Source organism: Ipomoea nil, unplaced genomic scaffold (genome assembly GCF_001879475.1).
Source record: "Ipomoea nil cultivar Tokyo-kokei standard unplaced genomic scaffold, Asagao_1.1 scaffold1617, whole genome shotgun sequence".
Taxonomy (NCBI): domain Eukaryota; kingdom Viridiplantae; phylum Streptophyta; class Magnoliopsida; order Solanales; family Convolvulaceae; genus Ipomoea; species Ipomoea nil.
Window position 1 is genome coordinate 1,836,539 of NW_017618045.1, and position 23,189 is coordinate 1,859,727.

The 23,189-nt window shown below is 38.8% G+C and overlaps 2 long non-coding RNA genes across 9 annotated transcripts; both read left to right on the plus strand.

Annotated features, from left to right (window-relative positions):
* The first annotated feature begins 1,707 nt into the window (after window positions 1-1,707).
* Window positions 1,708-4,501, plus strand: LOC109191072. Of its 7 annotated transcripts, none has more exons than XR_002055873.1 (5): window positions 1,708-1,786; window positions 1,938-2,245; window positions 2,371-2,458; window positions 3,995-4,274; window positions 4,396-4,501. It is a non-coding gene; the product is annotated as an uncharacterized LOC109191072 (long non-coding RNA). The 7 variants fall into 7 exon arrangements; XR_002055874.1 differs by lacking the exon at window positions 1,708-1,786 and having other exon boundaries at window positions 1,934-2,245; window positions 3,995-4,090; window positions 4,191-4,274; XR_002055877.1 differs by lacking the exon at window positions 1,708-1,786 and having other exon boundaries at window positions 1,934-2,245; window positions 3,995-4,066; window positions 4,191-4,274.
* Window positions 4,502-4,531: 30 nt separating this feature from the next.
* On the plus strand, window positions 4,532-6,496 carry LOC109191071. Of its 2 annotated transcripts, none has more exons than XR_002055871.1 (3): window positions 4,532-4,710; window positions 4,805-4,894; window positions 6,138-6,496. It is a non-coding gene; the product is annotated as an uncharacterized LOC109191071 (long non-coding RNA). The 2 variants fall into 2 exon arrangements; XR_002055870.1 differs by having other exon boundaries at window positions 4,540-4,710; window positions 4,809-4,894.
* The last annotated feature ends 16,693 nt before the right edge of the window (window positions 6,497-23,189 follow it).

Consider the following 23,189-nt stretch of genomic DNA (forward strand, 5'->3'; position numbering starts at 1 on the left):
GTATTGTTGCCGAATTCAACGGACGACATGTACGATTCATCACTGACCCCTCGATTATCATTCTCTGTAAAAAAAAAAAAAACAATGATATAATTATATATATATTGTATATTTGGTATCACAATTTTTTTGATTCATACAGATTCCGAATTTACTCCTTAAATGATAGTTTGTAAAGGATGGATTTACTTTAAATGTCTAGAGTTTATAAACATTTGATGGACACAAATCGCAATAATAACAAATTAATATAATAACATACTATTATAAAAATTGCACTAATATTAAAAAACCTAATAATATTTATAATTTATAATATTAATAATAACAATTAGAAAATCCACAATTTCTGGGCAGTGTTAACTATACTGCCTAATTAATATTAATATTAATTATAATAATAATAATAATAATATTCAGATTAATAATAATAATATTAATACAAACATACGGACACCACTACCGCACTACCGGTTCTAAGCACCCGCATTTCCACCAACATCACTACTCTCTCTGTCTCTCATTGCGTAGATGCACTCCCATTGCTCATGTTCTTCACTCTGGAGTTGTTTGAACAACATCTCCAGAAATTCTACCCGAAGACCATGCGAAATTAAAGATTTACCTGGGCTTTACGTTAATATCTCAGCGTTGATGTTGGTATCCTCTGTCAATTTTTGATTTCTACAAACCCCAGTCCGTGGGGATCTATACGATCTAGCGCAAACTACTACAAATTCTTAGATGAATTTCCTATTCCGGTAAGTTATCTACAATATCGCTCAGTTAATTCCATTTCTATGAAACAATTATGCACAATTAGAGTAGATACCGTGAAACCTAACTGTTGAGGCTTTGTTTAACTACTAAGTCCCATTAAAGTGTAGATATGATGAAATCCTTCATTGTTAATCGCATGCATCTGTAATCTTAGAAAAAAATGGATTTTAAACAAAGTATCTATCTATCTTGGGGGATTCGAAGTTTTAACCTGTATTTTTGTGTGTGTATTTTTTCTTTGAATTTGTTGTTTGCATATTTATTTTAAAAGATACTATAATATTTGTCAGGTGAATGTTGGGATGAAGAAAAAGTGGGTTTTGATTTCTAAACCTAATTCTTTTCAGCTTCCTTAATCGTTTTTAATATCTGTAGTATTGTTTACAAAAATCGTATAGTTTTTGTATAAACTAAGACAGAATAGTATAACTGCAAAAAGAGTGCTTAGATTTACCTTGGTTGTTGCTTGGATGCTTGCGCTTCGAACCAATGGTGGTTGAAGATGTAAGTTTCCTCATGTATTCTAGGGGAGATGAATTGCCAAGTTAGGGATTTCTGTAGATGTGGTTTTAACAGAGGTTTATAATATGTGGTTGTTAAATATATAGCTGCAACTTAGTCCATTAATATTTGCAGACAACCTTGGAAAATGTCAATTATAATTGCTTTTGGAATACTAAAAGGTTTTGATCAGATAGTTAATGTAATGTGCCATTAATATATTAGCTGATTGATATTCTTACTACTTGTTTTTCCCTACTAAACTGTATTTCTGAACTTTTTTTGGATTCGAATAATGAACCTTATTTATCTAATATATGTTGTTTTGCAGGTCACAATCACTGTAGAATCTTGGGATTAAGAGACTAAAATTTGGATGAAAATAAGTTGCTTGGAGTTTGATATCAAAAGCAACTCTTAATTGTATGAACCTCTGTTGAATAGAGCACAGAAAAAATAGATGTTGGATCTGTTTCTAGAACATAATGGGAATTGTACAAAAGAGGTTGCTACGCTTGTATCTAAGATAAGTTTTACATTTATAAAATTGGTTTAATCTAATTAGGCTTACTATGATTAGAATATTGTCTATCTATTCGTAAATAATATGATGTTTATATGATTTGAATACAATTAATAAAATTCTACAATTGCAGGGAATGAAAGACATTCAGTACTACACTATAGGTGTTTTAGTATCGTATAAAAAAGAGGATGTAAAGAATATCATAGGAACGGTTAATACGCACAGCTGACAGATAAGTTTTTTTCGGGTTACCAATGTCTGATATTATGTTATTACCAACTTGCAGATCCTTTTGTGTGTTCATTCATTAGACACTGTTTATAAAGAGTTACCCAGCTAATTCTGTTTTTGGCAAATCCAGCTAATCGGTTACATCAACGTTACCAGCTAACATTAATTAAGGAAGCGTTGTAATATCAAAGTCTGTGAAATGAAAGGGTAATCCACTAATCAGCACCAAGTCCATAACTATCTTTCCAATATAAATCCATTTGTTAGAATTTGACTACTGATTTAGCAATCCATTGCTATTTTTAATCAACAACTTGTTTTTTAAAGTGCAGTTAGGATGGTATCAAGCAAATGTTGAATAAAGGGCCGAGAAGTTTTCATCAAAGGACTTTGAAGTGAGCTTAAAGATGACAGAGGCTGGTAAGTACATAATCAGAACTATTTATACGCAATTGGATTGCCAATTTATGTATTCATTAACAGAATAAGTTTAAGCCTTGCTTTAAACATCTTCTAATGACTTATATTTTACCAAACCTCTAAAGGTGTTGAGTAGCAACCAAGGATTGATAGTGATATGTTTTAATTCTACATTAAAATTTTCAAGTTAGAGTACTAATTACTTTTGATGGTTTATATAGAATATTACAATGGTATAAGCTGTTTACATTATTAGTGGATTTAATTTTGGGTGACAATGAGAACTTGCTTGACATACTCTTTAATGTAGGTGAATTTATAATTTGGCATAGAAAATGTATGATTAGAATTATTAGTTGGAGCTTAGAATAGATCTTATAAAATCTCTAGTAACAAAAAAAATGACATTACATTAATCTACGATAAATAACTTCCAGTTCACTTATTACATTAAAAAGTAGTCCTTCAAACATCCCTTTCAAGTAATTATTTCAATGGTGTGTTTGCTAGATGTTATCTTCATCTTCCTCCTCTTTTGTCTTATCTATGCCATATTCTTCATCTTGTTCTTCCGCGACAGCCATCTCTTCAGATATTTTTTCCACCATCTCTAAACTTGTTCCTTCGTTGTAGCATCTCTCACTGCCAAAAAAAATCTGCAAAAGGACTATAACAAATCCAGTACACATAACATGACCTAGTAACAAATTGTGAGCATTCATAAAAAACAATTATTTAGGAATATAATCCTAAATGATTGAAAGTTTCAGTCTAGCTGTTTGAGTGTAACCCAAAAACTGTCAACATAAAATCCATTGTGAAAAAAAAGAGACCAATAGAGCACATTGTCAATCATTAAAGTCATTACAAATCTGAGTCCTTCTCAATCTTGACCACACATTCCTTGGTTTTTTTTGAACTTTGAGTGCTTGAAAATTCATCGATTAGTGATCTCTTGACTGTTCCATTCTCAACACCATTCTCTGCATCCAGCCTCTGTGCAACAACTTGGAGTGGACTTTCAGCTTCATTTGCTTGGTCTGCTTCCTAAAAAATAAGAAGTTCAAAGTGTATGGATATACTCAATAGTAATAAATTCTACAGTAATTCGTACAAAATGTTACACTTGAACCCCAGGTATACCTCTAGATCCCATAGGTCCTCATCTGTCAGCTCCACCTCGAGCTTTGAACTGAGATCCCTGTCCCTAACTCCTATTAGTTCGGGTGCATGCTTCTGTACAATCTTTTCATCAGTGATGATCCTCATAACAGGGAAAGCATTGAGATAATTCTGGAACTGTTCCTTGCGAACAGCAATTCTAAATAAGATATTCAGTCCAATGAGAGTCTCGAGCTCCTTAGGCAGCCCCTTCCTTCCCTACATCAAGAGTTAGTATAGATTTTAATTATACTATATACCATATAATGTTTAGTTTCTATTCATCTTGATGGAATATATAATTTTAAAACAAAACTTCTCTGTTTCAATAATCTTATAGTTTTGTATTTGTACCTTAGTATGGTTATCCTTCAGATCATCTGCGCTGATTCCAAGTAGATCGAGGCACTCCCGGTCCCATAGAAGGAAAGGAGCATTGCCATCCAAGTCCACAACCCTAACCTTAATTCTGTACCTGAGTGTCCCGTCACCCCAATTTCGATCACATGTACTACACCATAGCCACTTTCCTTTGAGTTTCAGTTTTTTGTTGCACCCCTTTGTTCTACAGGAAGCATAGTACCACTCTGGATCATCAATGAATACAATCCTAGCTGCCACCCAAAAATCGCCAAACTGCATCATATGAAAGAATGTTAGTCCACTTTAAAACGTTAACCAAATCAGTATATGAGTACTTATTTTTATAGTATCCAGGTGAAGACCATTTTGTCTATAACACTAATTAACCCATGAATATGTGTTTGATTGTGCAGGTATGTGGACAAAAACACAAGACCTGAAAGCAAATTAGTGGACTGCTCACTGGTGGAATATCAACAATTAGTGGACTATCAACAATTAACACCATAGCTGAAAGAGATAAGTACTTAGTGGTGGAGGGATAGTTTGTAGTCAGATTATTGTTAATATTTATGCATTAAAGCTATAATGTTATAGACCACATTGTCTTACTATTATTCCATACAATTCTTATGGTAAAATACAGGTTAAAAAGCCAAGAAGATGGACCTAGTCTACAACTTTGAGCAGAACTGAAAGGCTGATTGAAATGAAAAGAGTCCACATAGGTATTGTTTTAAAATCCTAATTGAGTTAATATCACAACATAATACAGATTAGGTATACCCTAGGCAGTTTCTGACTATTGAATAAATTTCTAAGACAGGTATATATCCCAAGAAGTGGGATACAGTGTGCACCATGTCAGCAGAACTTCAAAAGGGACTGAAATCATATTCAGTGCATATAAAGGTATAACACAGCAGTATACAGTTGCTCACAACTCTATTATATTTCCATATGAATTATATTTTTAAGTGCATAATGCTATGATCTGTCAACCTTAGAAGGAATTGTATGGTAAAATAAAATGAATAGGATCTATGTTGGTTAAACCCAGTATTACCTCCTTATCCCTGTAGATGTCATTGATAGTACGAACTTCCATATCAGCTCCTAGGGAAACAGAATATGAGCTACATTCTTGAAAACTTGACTGGGAAATTATACTGCGCATGGGAGTCTGTTCTTGGCAAATACTGGAAAAACATAACCTAAAATGAGCAACAATAATAGTTGTAAAACTTCATGTAGAACAAAAAAATTTCAGGGTACCTTTTCCTGAACTCTTCAAATGGGGGAGATTCTTGGTTGAATAGCAGCTGTGTTACATCATAGGAGCTACAAATCTTTACATCACCACCTTTAAGAAGAACATTGTATATAGAGATTAGAAAAGCTTCTTGGTTAATAAGATAGTAGATAGTCGATAGGAGAAGTTATACGATTTACTGTACTTACTTTTTAGGCACACCCTTGCCCTGCAAAACTGGATCAGGACCAACAGTGGTTCTTGTGTAGTAGAATTGTAGAATGCCTCAATCTTGCTCACATGCTCATCCCACAAAGTACACATTAGTTGTATTCCACTGAAAATGATTAGAAACATATTAGAAACAAAGCCAAGTGTAAAATATATTCAAAATCATAGGCACTGGATCACAGTATTACTCAGTATCTTCAATACTGATTACCAAATAAGCTTTTCTCATCCAGGCCTTCGTTAGACTTGATCTCTCTGAAGGTCTTGAGCCGATACATTTTCATAGGAAACTTAACATGCTTTAAATCCTTAACAACAGTCTGATAGTTAAATTTGATCATGTACTTCTGTGGGCTAATTTTGTAGGAGTAAAAATTTGTGATAACACAAAAATTTTTGATAGCACACACTGAACCTTCCACAAAACTGTTAAGGTACTTATCCACGTACTCTTTGGGTATATGAGCGTGCAAGAAGGACCCCTATGTATGTGTAAATAACAAAGAAAGGGACTATAAAATATGGGAATATGTAGAAAAATATGTACTGGGTCTAAATTTGTAGTAAAAAAACGAACCGTAGAATTGAATAAACTGTATATCTAGATTTAAAGAATACATACCTCTTCATCATGGAAAACAACCTCTTTTGACCTAAACTTCGAAGTATCAGTTCTTTCAGGGATCTTATATGCTCGCACCACCCGAAGCTTAAGAGCCTGCCTGGTATTCATGGGAGATATCTGGCTAGCAAGAACAAACATTTTTTGCTATTCAAGAAGAATCAGAGAGGCTTTGTAGAGGGAGATTGTATTTTGTATTAATAGTTGTACATGCGTTGTATATATAAGGTCTGATGACCTTCGTTATTGATCGTAACCATCCTGATCAATAAATACCTAGAGAATAGGTATGGGTTAGTGGGCTCAATGTCCGATATGAACAATTGATTACCTTAAATACATTCTCTAATCCCATTGGATGAGAGAATGATTTGGGTAGATATATTGAAAAAATTAGGTTTCCTATATACATGGAGCTAGTATAGTGCGCAGTCGATTGGTTTTCCGAAACAAAAAAAATAAATTCATAGTGATTACCTTAAATACATTCTCTAATCCCATTGGATGGGAGAATGATTTGGGTAGATATATTGAACAAATTAGGTTTCCTATATACATGGAGCTAGTATACTGCGCAGTCCTTTGGTTTTCCGAAGCAAAAATAATAAATTCATAGTGTTTGCCCAAAACGGCGTCGTTCATGTTGGGCGGGAACTTTTTGCTCCTATTGTTTTGCTTTAATATATATAGAGATAGAGATAAGGGCCAATAATGTTAGGCCCTTAACTGGAACAAAAAAAACAATTCTAATAAGGGCCAAATATGTTAGGCCCTTAACTGGAACAAAAAAAAAATGTCGGTAGTATTGTTTCTTAAAATGAATGGTTCATATTATTTCGATTTCAGTATTTTTTTTTAATAATTTCCCTTATTTACCCTCTATTATTTTATTTTCTTCCCTTAAATAACCTAAATTCTGTTAGTATAAACTTTAGTAACGGAATATTCTGTTAACTATTTATTATTTTTAACTTACTCATTAATTTCTATAAGAAAGGTCTTAGGTTCGAACCCCATCCCAATTAGAGTTGACATAATTGTTAAACATATACTACGAATATGTTAAAATATATTTAAAAAATATATAATATAAAATTTAACATAAACTTTGTTCAAATAATTAGTCCAGATAAATACATAACATTCAAAGTTAAACATCAAAGATTATAAATCAAGAACTTTAAAAATCATTATGCATTTAAAAAAAAATTAAATTTAAGTTAGGTTTTTTTTTTTTTTTTTTTTTTTTGTGTTTAATTAATCTTCTTTTGATTATTTAGATTAGAACAAAACTTAATATTTCAATTATACTTTTACATTATTGGTATGATTTAGGTCATTATGGTATTAATACTTTTCATATATATTTTTATAATGGTACAATTGTACATTACTTTAAAAACATTATACTATTATTTTTTTTATCGGGCAAAATTGTTCTTACATCATTGTCAGGCATGCGCGACCTAACTATAATTTTTTTTTTTTATCATAAATACAATTACACCTGGACTCTGAAACGGTAGGACCATTTTCTAACAAATTGATAATGTTGACATCCCACTGACTCCAAGTGAACAAGTTTACATATCAGAATTTTATCAATGCATAAAAACTTCTAAAGAAATTTGTAAGTAGTTAATTTTACTATATCATTATAACAATATATATTGTAACTATATATTTTGAATTATTTATTATCACACTACTGGAAATTATAGAATTTCCGACCACCTGAAAGTGATCTTGAATCAAATTAATACCAAAAAGTGGTCGGAAATAGCAACAAAGGTTTTTCCGGATACCAAAAGTGGTCGGAACAAGGCTTTCGACTTGATTTAAGATCACTTTCAGGTGGTCGGAAATTCCAGAATTTCCAGTAGTGTCATCCTCTATTGACAGAAATTGTAACAATTGTCATTGACAAACTCTCAAAATAATTTATCTCAACAACGAATGTAAATTAAAAAAAAAAAATCAATGGTTTCATTATTGTTGATAAAAAGTATGTACGTCACTTTATTACTCTTATTAAATTAAATAAAGTAGTAGCTACAACAAAAAATAATATATATGCATTTAATTAATTTAGAATTAGATGTCTATAATGCCTCTATTTAAAAAAATTATTCATTATAAAAAAAATTTAAAAAAAAAAGATATAATTTCATTAGTTATATTACCTTTATTTTCTACAATTCAAAGATTCATTACCTTCAAATTTATTAATTTATTATATTCACTATATTGTCCATTGTCTTCTTTTTACATTATCTTGTAATTAAATATCAAAGTTATAATACAAAATATGTTATATATATTTATTTACCAAGTATTTTATACAAACATAATAAATATTAATATTTTGTTCAATACTTTCACATGATAACCTACGACACACATCTCACAACGCATGAAACATGTAGGGAAAAAATTACCATCCACTACCAAATATCAATAGATGCTTGTAAGATAAAGAGTTAATAATACAACTAAGATTGTCTCATCATATACACAACAACGCAAATCTAAAACTTGGGTAATCTCATTACACGATGAATCTATCTATGCGACACATTTCCATTAATTAGTACAAATTAATTAATGTATTATAGTAACGTAACAAATCCAATTTAGCTTGTAAGCAATGTACTAGGCAATTAATAATAGTTTGGCGAATCATATAATAGCTAATAATTTCAGTTATTATGTTGTTATTTATTAATATTAGGACTTGTTCAATTCATTGTCTGTATTTCTTTTTTTTTTTTTTTTTTTTTTTTTTTTTTTTTTTGCATTATATATATACCCACACTCACACATAAGCACAAATGTATACGTTTAAGAGAACCCACTTTGTAAGGAGAAAACAGAAGTAATAAAAAAATGAGTTATAATAAGTTCATTATTGATGTCTTGTTTGTGCTTATAATTGCTTTCCCTTTATTAGTTTCTACACGAACTACACCTCCATCTCCATCTCCATCTCCGGCCATCTCCATTCCCTATAGATATTCCAAAAGAAATTGCTAAAACTATGATAAAAGAAATAAGAGATTGTATTCAGAGGAATTCATATTATCCAGATGCTGGTTGGTCCGTACCACTATGAAATAAAATGCCTTGCGCACAACTGGAGAAATGTCACTTTCTTAATCAAAATTGTTAGAAATTAAACTTATTGGGACCAAATATTGCATTGTATGTTGCTAGCTAACTATTCTAGTAATAAGGTAAAATTTGTTTTCTAAAAAAGGGTAAAATTTGTTTAATTCTCTACCATACACAAATATAATATATGTCAAGCATCTTGTGCTCAGATGGCATATAGTGACCTCACCTATATGGGAGGTTATGAGATTTTGAACAGATACTACAATGTAATAGAGTCAGTAGCATTCAAAAAAAAAAAAAATACTAAGTTCACCTAAAATTTAGTTTGAATAATACTAATATTTTTATCTAATATTTGAAATATTTTTTGGATATATTCATTTGAATGACATATATATAAATATGTAATTTTTACTTTGAATTCTAATATATGTGAGATTTCAATATCCAATATCCGGACCGAACATGTATTACAATATAACATAACTAAAAATATCTGAACTAATTATCAATTAAGTTCAATCGAAATCTAAAACATTGTATAGAGTTTAATTTTTAATGTTGATAATGTAAGTCATGTCTAACTTTAAAGTGTAAGCAAATAAGTTATGTTCAAATAAGTAAAGTCATATAGAAGATGGTGACAAGTAAAAGAAGATGATAATTGAATGTAATCACAGTAATGTGGTTATAGTGACATATAACCAAATAGATGATAGATGATTTTGTTTTCAGAAAATAGATTCTAAGAGTGTTCCACTAAAAAATTATTTTCAATTTTCAAAATGAAAAACTGTGCTAGTAAACATGTTTTTTGTTTTCTATTCTTTAATTCTCCAATTTTCTAGAAAATTGGAGAAAATTTCATGTTAGTAAACGGACCCTCAACCTTTTGGGTATAATTTGCGAGAAGAAAAGTTGAATTACTTCAATAATTAACTCAACCTCAACTGCCAATAACATTGTGGCCTAGTCATTGTAGTGGCACCAAGTTGTTCTCCCATATGAGAGGTTATGAGTTCAAATCTTAGTGGGGGTGGTATTCACTCTTTGAGCTTCAGGTTGAACAAGTTGAGAAAGTACTTAAAAAAAGAAAAAAAAAATAACTCAACACCAGCTGTTAATATATGCATTTCCGAACAACTGATTGACCCTGGTATTATGCATTTGTCTTAATTGATTAAATAATCAAAATTTAATTAAACTAAAGTAAAATCTCATAATTTCATCTGGAATCCATATAATTAGGGTTTTGACCAAGACTCTCGAGTTTAGAGCACCTAACGACAGTACTTCATGTTTACATGCAACAATGTGTATAAGTTCAAGTGTATATTTAGATTCTTTTATTCCCTTTGTTTAAAGGTCCATTTTTACAATTTCATAAAAAGTTTTAAAACTCATTTAATCATTATTCTTAAAAAAAAAAAAAAAAAAAAAAAAAAAAAAAAAAAAAAAATCTAAAAAAAAAAACTAAAAAAACACCCCCACTTTTTAAGAAAAGAAATTTTAAAATTAGAAAATAGTGTCTTACTCATGATATCATATTTTTAAAACTAGTATTACACGCGCATTGCGCGGATCAGTGAATGTCCAATGTTTATAATTAAATAAATATTTAAAAGTATATCAATGCAAGATTATATATGAGAATGAAGTTCATATATACATAAATAATTTAATGTCGAATTTGTTTATTTAAATATGTAACTCATAATATATGAATACAATGTAATATAGGAGATTCATTATAATTGTTACTAAACTTTTTTTAAATAGTAACCAAGTATTTTTGTTACAAATGGTTCTAATATATTTAATGAATGCACATATATACAAGATCAATGAATGAATCAACGGTTACCATCCTTAGGTGTTTTGCTCAGGGTTCATTTAGTTATTGGACGATTGGTAAATATGATATAACTCAATTAAAGATCAAAATGCTAAAGAAAGTGTTTGGTTATTCAACAGTTTGAAGCAAAAATTTGTTCCAAACCACGCACTAAAAATACAAACATTACAATTTACAATATTTTCACTTAGCGTTTTTTTAGAATGATTTCCCCAAAACACCTCTCTCTCTCTCTCTCTCTCTCTCTCTCTCTCTATGGGGAGCCGCATATGTTTTATTTTTTTAATTTCATTTCTTTTATTAAATTATTTTTTTATTTTTATTTTTTAAAAATAATAATAATAATAATAATTATTATTATTATTATTATGATTATTATTATTATTATACCCTTAGGTCATTTTACATGTTAATTTAAACAGTTACATTTTTCAAATATCTTTTTACCAACCATTGATATAATTCGCTGGTCAAATCCGCTAATATAATCCGCTAACTGCTGATTGTCAAACAAGGACATTGCGAGGTAGTTTTCATTTCAATTTGTTGTGTGATTTGAATACTCTCTTTGTCAGCAAATTTCTCAAGTAGTTAATATGATTGTCTTAATTATTATTTTTTTTAATTTTTTCATGATATTAATAAAATACTTGGTAAATAAATATATATCATTATTTTGTATTATAACTTTGATATTTTAATTAAAAAATAGTGCATAAAAAAGATAATAGACAATGTAGTGAATATAATCAATTGATGAATTTGAATGTAAAGAATATTTTTTACATTGGAGAAAAATAAAGAGAATATAACTAATGAAATTATTTCTCTTAATTAATTTATTGATAATGAATAAAAAAATTTTGAATAAAGACATTGTAGGGACAATGTAGCGAATATAATCAATTGATGAATTTGAATGTAAAGAATTTTTATATTGGAGAAAAATAAATACAATATAACTAATGAAATTATTTATTTTATTTAATTTATTGATAATGAATATATTTTTTTTTGAATAAAGCATTGTGGACGCATAATTCTAAATTAAAGAAATGTATATGTATTATTTTTTGTTGTAGCTACTAATTAAATTATTATTTAATTTAGAGTAAAATAGAGTACTAATTATGTCAACTTTGATTGAGATGGGTTCGAACCTAAGACCTTTCTTATTGAATTCAATGAGTAAGTTAACGGTGAACTAACAGAAATTAATGAAAAAGACAATATTCAACGGAAAAGTTAACAGATAATCATATAATTAAGGATAAATTATAAAATCTTAAGGAAGAATTAAAATATGATCAATTTGAGTCATTCGCTTGATTAAAAAATTTGACCGTCATTTTTTCTACCCATTATATGCCTAATTCTCTTTAGCTCTTATTATTATAGTAGATAGTAGATAGATGTTCATTATTTTTTGGAAGATGACACCATATAACACTGCAGAAATAATTTTTTATAGCCCATTTGGTCCATGGAAAATAAGTTCCTAAATCCTAATAAGAGAGTTTAGTCTTCAAATTTGAGGGGGAAAAAAAATCTTATTTTACCTTCTTTAGTTGATGACAAATTTATTCTAATAAAAAATGATTTCTTCAAATTTGAAGAAAACAAATTTATTGATTTGCTTATGTATTTTATTTTCTACACTTTTTAGGAGAAAGCATACCACATGAATTCTTGTATCTTCTTTTTCTCCCAAGAGATTGAATCCCTAACCCCAAAAGCTCTCAGTCCGACAGAGCATTTAGAAGGATGTAAATCACGGTGACTCAATGGTCCAGCAGACAGAGCCAAATGTCGATGAGTATAAAGAATTTACTTACTTTAGACATAATCTCCACATTCTTCTTCTAAATACTATCTACTCAGAGCTAAGGGTATTTGATTTTTATATCTTTACCAGTGAATTGAATTCTTATATCTTTATTATGTAGATTTAATTTTTATACTAATTATTCTCACCAACTTATTTCCAACCAACTAAACAATAAAATTAATATTTCAAGTAATTTCTTTTTCATAAAATTTAAATTCGATACATTTTTATTTTTATTTTTTCAAAATCAAACTAGCTGTGAATATTTAAAAAAAAAAAAGCAGAATTAATTAAATAGCGCGTTTCAAACGCATCATCCAAAATAAATAAATAAAAGGCCAAAGAGAAAAAAAAAATGAGAAAGAAAACATGGAATTTATTAACACACTTGATCATAGAAAACCTCGTAAACTAATCAAGAATACGAGGTTTGAATTCTCCTCCTCGGTTTCATTAACAGGTTTAATTACTTCACTAATTAACTCAACTTAAACTGTTAATATAAGCATTTTCGATCATACTAGAATCCGTACTAAACCTCCTAAAAAAAAAAAAAAAAAAATACGAGGTTTGAAATCTCCTCCTCGGTTTCATTAGCAAGCTTAATTACTTCACTAATTAACTCAACTTAATCTGTTAATATATGCATTTTCGATCATGCTAGAATCCGTACTAATATATTATTGGGATCTCGATGTCATTATGTTACTTCTCCCAAGGTAAAATATTCTGCATTTAAAAGCACAAAGATGTGTATTTGAAGACCATTGTGCACTGATAACAACAAATTACACTCAAAGGCAAAAAAAAAAAAAAAAAATGCACTAGAATGTACACAAATGTGTATTTGAAGACTAAAATTCTGCATTCGAAAATATAAAGATGTGTAATTGAAACAATTTATGGTACCAAAAAAAACGTTATTCAACTTAAATGTTATTGAAGCAATTACCTTTACAAATTTCTAACGGAATTAATTTCACTTTTGGTCCCACGACTTTTGAGTTCTTATCACTTTTGGTGCACAACTTTAAATTTTTTCAATTTTGGTGCCTAATTTTGTTATTTTTATCAGTTTTGGTCCTTCCACCCAAATTGACGGTAAAATATTTTTGAATTTTATATTTTAGGGGCAAAATCGTCATTCCATGGAAAGATTTTCAATATTTAAACAAAAGAAAAATCATATTAAGAGGAAAAGAAGAGTTTGCCAATGGTCGAAATTATAAATCCCATAGATCTGTCTGGTTTCTGCCCGTCTTCACCATTATTCTCATCGATCAAACACCTATAGATATGATTTTACAGTGATTTTGTTTAGATATTGAAGATGTTTCCTTGGGATGACAATTTTACCCCTAAAAATTTAAAATCCAGCAACATTTCGCTGTCAATTTAGCCAAAAGGACCAAAACTGATAAAAATAACAAAGTTAGGCACCAAAATTAAAAAATTTTAAAGTTGTGCACCAAAAGTGATAGAACATCAAAAGTCGTGGGACCGAAAGTGAAATTAATTCTTTCTAACGTTATAAAGTTACTTTTTTGAATAAGCTGACCCTACTGTTCATATATACTTTCTCAACCTACTAAGACTTGAACCCATGACATCTCATTTGAGAAAGTCACTTCATGCCACTTCACCACAAGGTCATTGGCTAGTTATACGTTGTTGAAAAAAATACAAAAGATATAATAAACACTGGCCCAAAATGTGCACTCAAAGACACAAAAATATGCACTTAAAAATCAAAATTTGCACTTGAAAGTACAACGATGTGTAATTGATGCAATTTATGTTACCAAAGTAGAAGTTATTCAACTTAAGTATTATCGAAATAATTGCACTTACAAATGATGCATAAGTTTTAACAACTGACACATCTTAAGCACACAGCACAAGAACCACACACCTTAAGCACAAAACTACGCACATTAAGAAGGAAAACCACGCACATTAATTTTGACCTAGATGCAAACAAATTCCCACCGCATTTTTTTAAATGTGTTCAATATGAGATGTTGATTTTGGTTAGATCAAAAACTGAGATTAAACCCATCTATTATATATATATATATATATATATATATATATATATATATATATATATATATATATATATATATATATATATATGGTAGGGAATATCCCGACCGACATAGCTTTACCTCGACCGGTGTGCCTTCGTCCTTTTCTTCTTGTCTTTGCAGGTAACAGGTCGGGTTTCTTGTGAAAGACCCAGTCGGGATCCGACCGGGAGTTACCCGAGCGGCAGTGTCGACCACCGAGCGGTAGCCCTTTGGCGAGAGAGCTGACGAGGGACACGTGGCAGCTCCACGCGTTGACAGGCAGGGCACCCGGGACGACGACACGTGGTGGCTACGTGGGAAGCATGCCGAACGGCCGGATCTGTGTCTCCGGTTTCGCGGCTATAAATACCCGCGATAGCGACAGTGTGAGGGACTTTTGGACGATCGATAGGTTGTTGTTAGAGAATCCCGACCGCAGTCAGTCGGTACTCAGAGCAACCAAGTAGATTGTACTTAGGGACTTCATTGATCAATAAGAGTTATTTATTTGCTTTAATTGGTCTCTTATTTACTTAATTACCGCACTACGTGGCAATTAACACTATCATTTTAGCGCCGTCTGTGGAGACCCGTGCAAGAAAGCTATCGTCTTGACGAGCACCCGGTCTCTCATTAATCATATATCCGTGGGCATACAACAACTTCGCTGACGACCAGGCGGATGCAGCGAGCTCATCCGACCACCCGGCGACTCACCAACAAGGTCAGAATATGGACCTCAACCTCAATCTCTCACCACCCCATCTCTCCAACACATACCCGGCCGCCCAACAGCCGGTGAACTACATACAACCGGGATATCAAACACCCAGTCCGCAATACCAGCAGCAACAGATGCCGTATCCCGGCCAGTATCCATACCCGGTTCCACCTCAACCGTACGGGTATTGGCCCGGTCAACCGATGTACTACACACCACCGGTTGGCTACCCACCTTTCACGCCTGCATACACGGCTCCAGCCGCCGCCCCTCCAGTTTACCCAGCCGCACATGTAGAGCCGCAGCATCAGCCCACTTCCCGGGCTCGACGCTTGGCTCGTTCGCGGTTGGGGTCGGGGGGTGCTGATGCGATGGAGGCACCACGGCAGGCCCAGCAAGCACCGAAGGTTCCAGCCCGAGCGGAGGACCCCAAGGAAGTTACCCGAGCGGTAGCTTTTGATCGTCTTTGACCGGCGATGCGACAACGTTTGGGGCCCCAAGACCCGAACCGGCAGCCAGAAGACGTACAGATGTAGGAAGCTAGCCAGGAGGCTTCATTCGGGATCGACCGATCGGTAATCTGTCACAAGTTGGCTGTCGATCCCGCAGCAAAGCCGGTCGTGCAGAAGACCCGGCACATTTCTTCCGATCGCCGCGAGTTTGTCAGAGAAGAAGTCAAGAAAATGGCGGCGATCGAGCACATCCGTCCGGTGATTTATCCCGAGTGGGTGGCCAACATTGTCCTTGTTCCTAAGCCCCCAGCTTGGAGGATGTGCATTGACTTTACCGACCTCAATAAGGCCTGTCCGCTCGACCCGTATCCTCTACCGAGTATCCACCAGATGGTCGACGAGACGGCCGGGGCCGAGTTGATGAGCTTCATGGATGCATTTAAAGCATATCATCAAATAATGATGCACCATGAAGATGAGAGCAAAACAGCCTTCGTGACCCCGGACGGGCTGTATTGCTACCGAGTGATGCCGTTCGGCCTCCGCAACGCGGGAGCGACCTATCAGAGGATGGTCAATATGCTCTTCGCGATCTACTAGGTCGAACGATGGAAGCGTACATTGATGACATGCTGGTCAAGAGTCGGGACCGATCCGACCACACTCGGGACCTCCGGGAGTGCTTCTAGATCATGAGGAAGTACCAGTTGCGGCTGAACCCGACCAAGTGCACATTTGCGGTTCAGACCGGGAAATTCCTCGGCTACATGATGACGAAGAGGGAAATCGAGCCCAACCCAGCCAAAGTGAATGCGATTCTGGACATGCAACCACCTTCTACCGTTCGGGAAGTCCAGCAATTGACCGGTCGGTTGGCAGCTCTCAGCCGATTCCTCTCTAAATTAGCCGAGCGCGCTCTACCTTTCTTCAAGGTATTGCGTAAAGTCAATGGGTTCGTCTGGGACGAAGAATGCCGAGCGGCTTTCGGTGAGCTAAAGGAGTATCTCATGTCACCAATCGTGCTCTCGAAGCCCGAGCTCGGGGAAGAGCTAGACGTGTACCTCGCCGTGTCCGATCGTGCAGTAAGCGCAGTATTGTGCCAAACCGATCCGGAAGGGGTCCAGCGATCGGTGTACTATGTAAGCCACGCGCTACATGGTCCCGAGCTACGGTACTCCCGGTTGGAGAAGGTCGTCTATGCCTTGTACATTGCCGCGAAGAAGTTGGCTCCCTACTTCCAGGGTCGAGCAATTCGCGTTTTGACCGATCAGCCGATCGGACCAGTCCTCCGAACTGCTTCATCATCCGGTCGCCTAGTCAAGTGGGCGTTAATGCTGACCCAGTATGCGATCGAATAACGGCCGAGACCAGCCATCAAAGGTCAAGCCCTTGCTGATTTCTTGGTCGAGCGCACCGCCCGGGATACCCGACCTCCCGAGGTTGCGGATCCCGAGGCTGAGTGGTAGTCGCTGGCTACTGACGGGTCAAGTAGCAAGAAAGGGGCAGGAGGAGGAGTGGTGGTCACGAGCCCGGAGGGATTCAAAGTCTATTTTGCCCTCATGTATCAGTTCCATCCGACTAACAATGAAGCCGAGTACGAAGCCTTTGTCGGCTTACAATGTGCTCGGGACTTGGGGGCTGAATACATTCGAGTTCAGACGGACTCCGCGCTCGTGGTCGGGCAGGTTCTCGGAGATTATGAAGTGAATGGAGAGCGACTACAACTATACCGAGACCTGGCCATGGAGAAGCTTACCCAGTTCCGGGGGCATACCGTTCGACACATACCCCGATTGGATAATGCTGATGCGGACATCTTGTCCAAATTGGCCCAAGACGCCCCGGAACACATGTCGAAGATAGCCCGGATTCTGGTGATCCCGAGACACAGCATCCATCGCTTGCCGGTCAATCCAATCCAGCCGGCAGAAGACAATTGGATCACCGATCTGAAAGATTTCCTCGAGCACGGTCGGCTCCCAAACGACCCCCAGCGTGCTCGGAAGGCCAAGCTTAGAGCCCCGAGGTTCCATGTCTTGGACGGTCGTCTCTATAGGCGATCGTACGGAGGCCCTCTCATGCGTTGCTTGACCGCATTCGAGGCCGATCTTGTTATGAAGGAATTGCACTTGGGCATTTGCTCGTCACATCAAGGAGGTCGATCGTTAGCTCGTCGTATCATGCTGATTGGGTACTATTGGCCGTCCCTCCAGCTAGACTGTGAGAAGTTGGCTCGGGAATGTGAGACGTGCCAATTGTTTGCCCGGATGCCTGGACGACCGGCAACTTTCTATCAACCGGTCACGACTGCAATTCCCTTCGCTAGGTGGGGGGTAGACATTTTGGGACCCTTCCCTCAGCTCTCCGGTCGGAGAAAATTTGTAATCGTCGCCATTGATTATTTCTCCAAGTGGATTGAAGCCGAGCCGTTAGCCACGATCACCTCTCAGCAGTGTGCTCGGTTCCTCTGGCGCAATGTGATTTCCCGCTTTGGTGTGCCCGTACACCTCATCAGTGACAACGGCCGCCAATTCGTAAGCCAATACTTCAAAAATTTCTTGGCCACGATCGGGACGACCCACGTCCGGTCGTCGGTGGCTTACCCGCAGGGAAATGGGCAAGTAGAAAATGCCAATCGGACGATTTTGGAAGGTCTTAAAAAGAATCTGCACTCGGCTGGTCGTAGTTGGGTCGATGAGTTGCCCTATGTTTTGTGGACTTATCGGACGACCCCGAGGGAGGTTACTTTGGAGACCCCTTTCGCCCTTGTTTACGGAGCAGAAGCCCGACTCCCGATCGAGGCTTGGATCCCGACCGACCGAGAGCGAACTTACAGTGCGGAGGAGAACGAACACTCAATGGTCGTGGATCTCGATGGGATCGAGGAGAAAAGAGAGCTAGCCGCTCGGCGTATGGCCGAGTATCAGAAGAGAGTCAAGAGTTCAAAGGACGTCCGGGTCAACCCTCGTTATTTTCAGGTGGGAGATTACGTTCTACGACGAAGGGAGGCCAGTCAACCTTTTGAAGGCGGGAAGCTAGCTCAGAATTGGGAAGGGTCGTACATCATCAGTGCTGTCGTACGGCTGGGGACATACCGACTGGTGACAACAACCGATCGGGCAATCGAGGGGACTTGGAATTTTGAGCACCTCGTGATGTTTAGGCATTAGCCTATTTTTTGTAATTTTTAGACGAAGTGGGGGCTCGACCTGCGAGTTAGCCCCGGTCGTCGCTTGTAATTAAGTTTTATTGTTGTAAATATTTATTCAACCGCCTGCGAGCGGGAAAGTTCAATGTATATATGATCGGTGATTGCTTGACCGTTTGCACACGGCGGCCCGGTCGGTTATTTTCTTTACCTACGTTGAAAGCAGGTCAAGTCAACATCTTGTCATCTCGACCGGGCGAGTCTATCGACCAGTCAAATGCGCTCCTCTTCGGCGGACATTTGGGTCACGCCACCGATCGGGAAAGCCAGAGCTCCCAGCATAATTCCCCGATCCGTCCAACTTCTTTCCACTATCGCACCCGCTCGTGCCTCGAGGGCACAATAGTGTGGGGGCTGGGATGAAGGAAGTGATGTAGGTCCGTCGCTCGGGAAAACCCCGATCGTGGAGGCTTACTTACTTTCAAAATTTCGACAAGGCCAGGAGATCGGGTAAACCTGATCGGGCAGGCCAGCTTGACGTCGAAATCTCGGATGCACCACCGGGCCATAAGGCCACAAGGTCTGGTGTCGAACAAGTCGAGTAATGCATGACCGGGCCAAAAGGCCATGAGGTCGAGCGTTAAGGGTTCGGCGCATGTATGATTGAAAATAGAAGTGCGAATAAGGAAAACGAACGCTATGAGTTGGGCAAAAAATTAATTCCATTTAAGCAAAAGAGTGCCCGGTACAAACTCAGGACCGGGCTCCCGATTAACGTCACTTTACAAAAAGAAGAAGTACAACCTACTTCTACTTCTTCGCTTCCTTGGCCTCGCCTTTCTTTGAAGCCTCCGCCTCGCTCGGGGTGGCCGCCGTAGACCCGCTCGGCTCGGCCGCTCTTTCCTTCAGGTCGAATGGAGAGGGACCGGGGTCAGAGAGATCCGGAGGAAGTGCAGACAGGACCAGCTGGAGGTCGTCTCCCTCGAGGGCCTGCTCCATTCGTTTTTGGGCCTTCTTGAGCATTTTTCTTTGGCCGGCTTTGAAGGCCCACCGACCAAACGACAGAATCAGATCTTCCCCGATCTTCGTCCTCCGGGCCGCCTTGAGGAACGCCGAGCCCGTTTCGTTGTCCTTAAAAACGGACAGGGCCAACTCGTCCGGATTGTCCGGCCGGGCCTTTAGCTCCGCGACCTCCTTGGTCGCCTTCTCCGCGGCTGTCTTCCACTCGGCCGCCTCACCGATTGCCCGTTGCGCGACCTTCTCGGCAATTTCTTGATCCTCCCGACTCTTCTTCAGCTCCTTCTGGACCTTCTCCAGTTCGGCCTGGATGTCCTTGACCTCCTGAAGACGTCGGGCGGCAGCCTTTTTGTGCCGATCGGCCTCGTCGGCCAGCAGGGCCCGACCTTGAAGGAGCTGGGCCGCTCGGAAAATCTGCAAGGCAAATTATGTTAGCACGACTAATAACACTTATGCATGAGAAGGAATAGGGGAAAGGGTTTTTTACCTTGGCCAAGTCGAGGCCGATTTTCTCGGCCACTTGGGTCGGGGTTAGCTTGCTCAGATCCTCCCGAGCTGGCCCGACATTACCGATCCGGGAGAGGACGGATGAATCGCCCTTATTAGCCCCGGCCGAGGGGCTCGGGCTGCGCTGCTCTCTGCGGCATTTGATGCCGCCGATCTCGGTTACGCCCTTCTCAGGCACCTTCTCCTTTCCTCGGGCGACCTCCACCCGGGTGACCAAGACGTCGGTCGGCTCGACCACAAAGCCCTCGACCGTAGTGATGGTCGAGGTCCCAATCGGTCGGGCAAGTGGGACCTCGTTTTGCCCGGCCGGCTTGGCTCTTGGCTTCTTTTTGCCAAGCGAGATCTTGGCGGGCGGGGGAAGAGGAGCTTCATCATCTCCGAAATCTGCCATTTCTGCAAAATAAAAAGAACAAGGCAGTTAGTTCGGGAAAAGTAAGGTCGTTCGGGGTGTTAGGGTCGGGAAGAATAGTTAGTGTTAGACCTTTACCCTTCCGCTTGCCCCGAGCGGGCATCCTTGCAATCGTCACGCCTCGAGGCTCGGGCTTATACTTCTCGGGCACGTCGTATACTGGCTCGGGCAGGTCGGCCGCCTCGAGGGACTCGGGCGTCTTGAAGATCCGATACTCATAGATCTCTCCGGATATCTTGGTGGCCGCGTCCTTGAGGGCTTGAGTCTCGGCTGGGATAACTTGCTTTCTAAAGCGCTGACTCCAGACCCTCTCGACCGGGAGGATCCACGGCTCGTACTTCACGGAGAACACCCGGTTTTTCCATCCCCGATTGTTCCCGGGCAGACCTTCAATCGAGCACATGTCCGCCCGGGATTGGGTCATCAGATACCCGGCCCCGTATGTGGCCGCCAACACTTTCACCTGGTAGATGAAGTTGAAGAGCTCCATGGTGCAGGCCAGGTTGTGTCGACCGCATATCTACGGGAAGCATGCAATCATCCGGTGCGCGTTCGGGCAAATCTGCCCGGGCACCACCTGGTAGTAACCCAGGAACGCAGTGAGGAGGCCCGAGAAGGGGAAGTGATCGAGGCCATGAGGAAATCGTAGTGCATCCCGAGCCACTTTCCCCGGTGCCGCTCGATGATATTCCCGAGCTGCCGGCTTGTGTCAAACTCGACCCGACCGGCGAGAGTTGCGGCGATTTTTGCTGCTTCGCCCTTGGTTAGTTTGCTCATCTGGGTCTCGACGCTCTCGCTGTTGAGAAACTCGAACCCGTCTCCGCCTGGCGCCGCTGGCTCGGCCGGGTCCTCTTCGACCGGCTCTGCGTCATCTGCCCGGTCGCCCCCTTCGGGCCCAACCTGAGGGTAATCCCCTATTACCCTCGTAGGCATTTCCCTAACGCCTTCGATCGGGGAATCCCGTCCGCTCGTGGACGTTTTCCCGCTCTCCTCGCTCGAGCTCCCCGACCCGCTGGAGCTCGACCCCGACGTCCCAGACGAGCTCGACGACCTTTCTCGCTCGGGGGCTCGCTCGGGGATTTGCTGCGGTCGTTGTACGACCTCCGGAGAATAGGACATGATGTCCACCTCCTCGCTAATCTGCTCGACCTCGTCGTCGTAGTCTGCGATCGAGACATTCTGCCTGTTCGAGTCCGACATCCTTTTCTACCTAAAGGTCGGTCGGGGTTAGTATAGGGCTCGAGACGTTGGGTCAGAGTTAGTCCTATCCTACTGCTATGCAAAGCTTAAAGTAAAAACAAAGCAAGGAAGTAGAGAGTTTACCGATCAGGGAGACTTTGAAGAAGTTTGAAGATGAGTTGCTCGGTTGATCTGCTGAGGAGCTCGTTCGGGACTCTCTGAGGGTGCCGATTGGATCAGAAGATTGAGGAAAGTTCAAATGAAGGCCTCAAGGGCCTATTTATAAGAGAGCGTTTGGGCGGGAAACCAACCCACTTGCGTGACGTGACCCGCGCTGATTCCGAGGCGACCGTTGCAGTCGCAGAGGCCGGCAGTCGCCGACACGTGGCGAGAGGGGGAATGACAGCTGGCCGGTCGGTTTGGCGGCCGACGGTTGGGCTTCTTCATCCCGTCCCGTTTTCTCCCGGACGGTAAAAAAGGCCCGGGCTGGGGGGCTTTTGGTAGGGAATATCCCGACCGACATAGCTTTACCCCGACCGGTGTGCCTTCGTCCTTTTCTTCTTGTCTTTGCAGGTAACAGGTCGGGTTTCTTGTGAAAGACCCGGTCGGGATCCGACCAGGAGTTACCCGAGTGACAGTGTCGACCACTGAGCGGTAGCCCTTTGGCGAGAGAGCTGACGAGGGACACGTGGCGGCTCCACGCGTTGACAGGCAGGGCATCCGGGACGACGACACGTGGTGGCTACGTGGGAAGCATGCCGAATGGCCGGATTTGTGTCTCCGGCTCCGCGGCTATAAATACC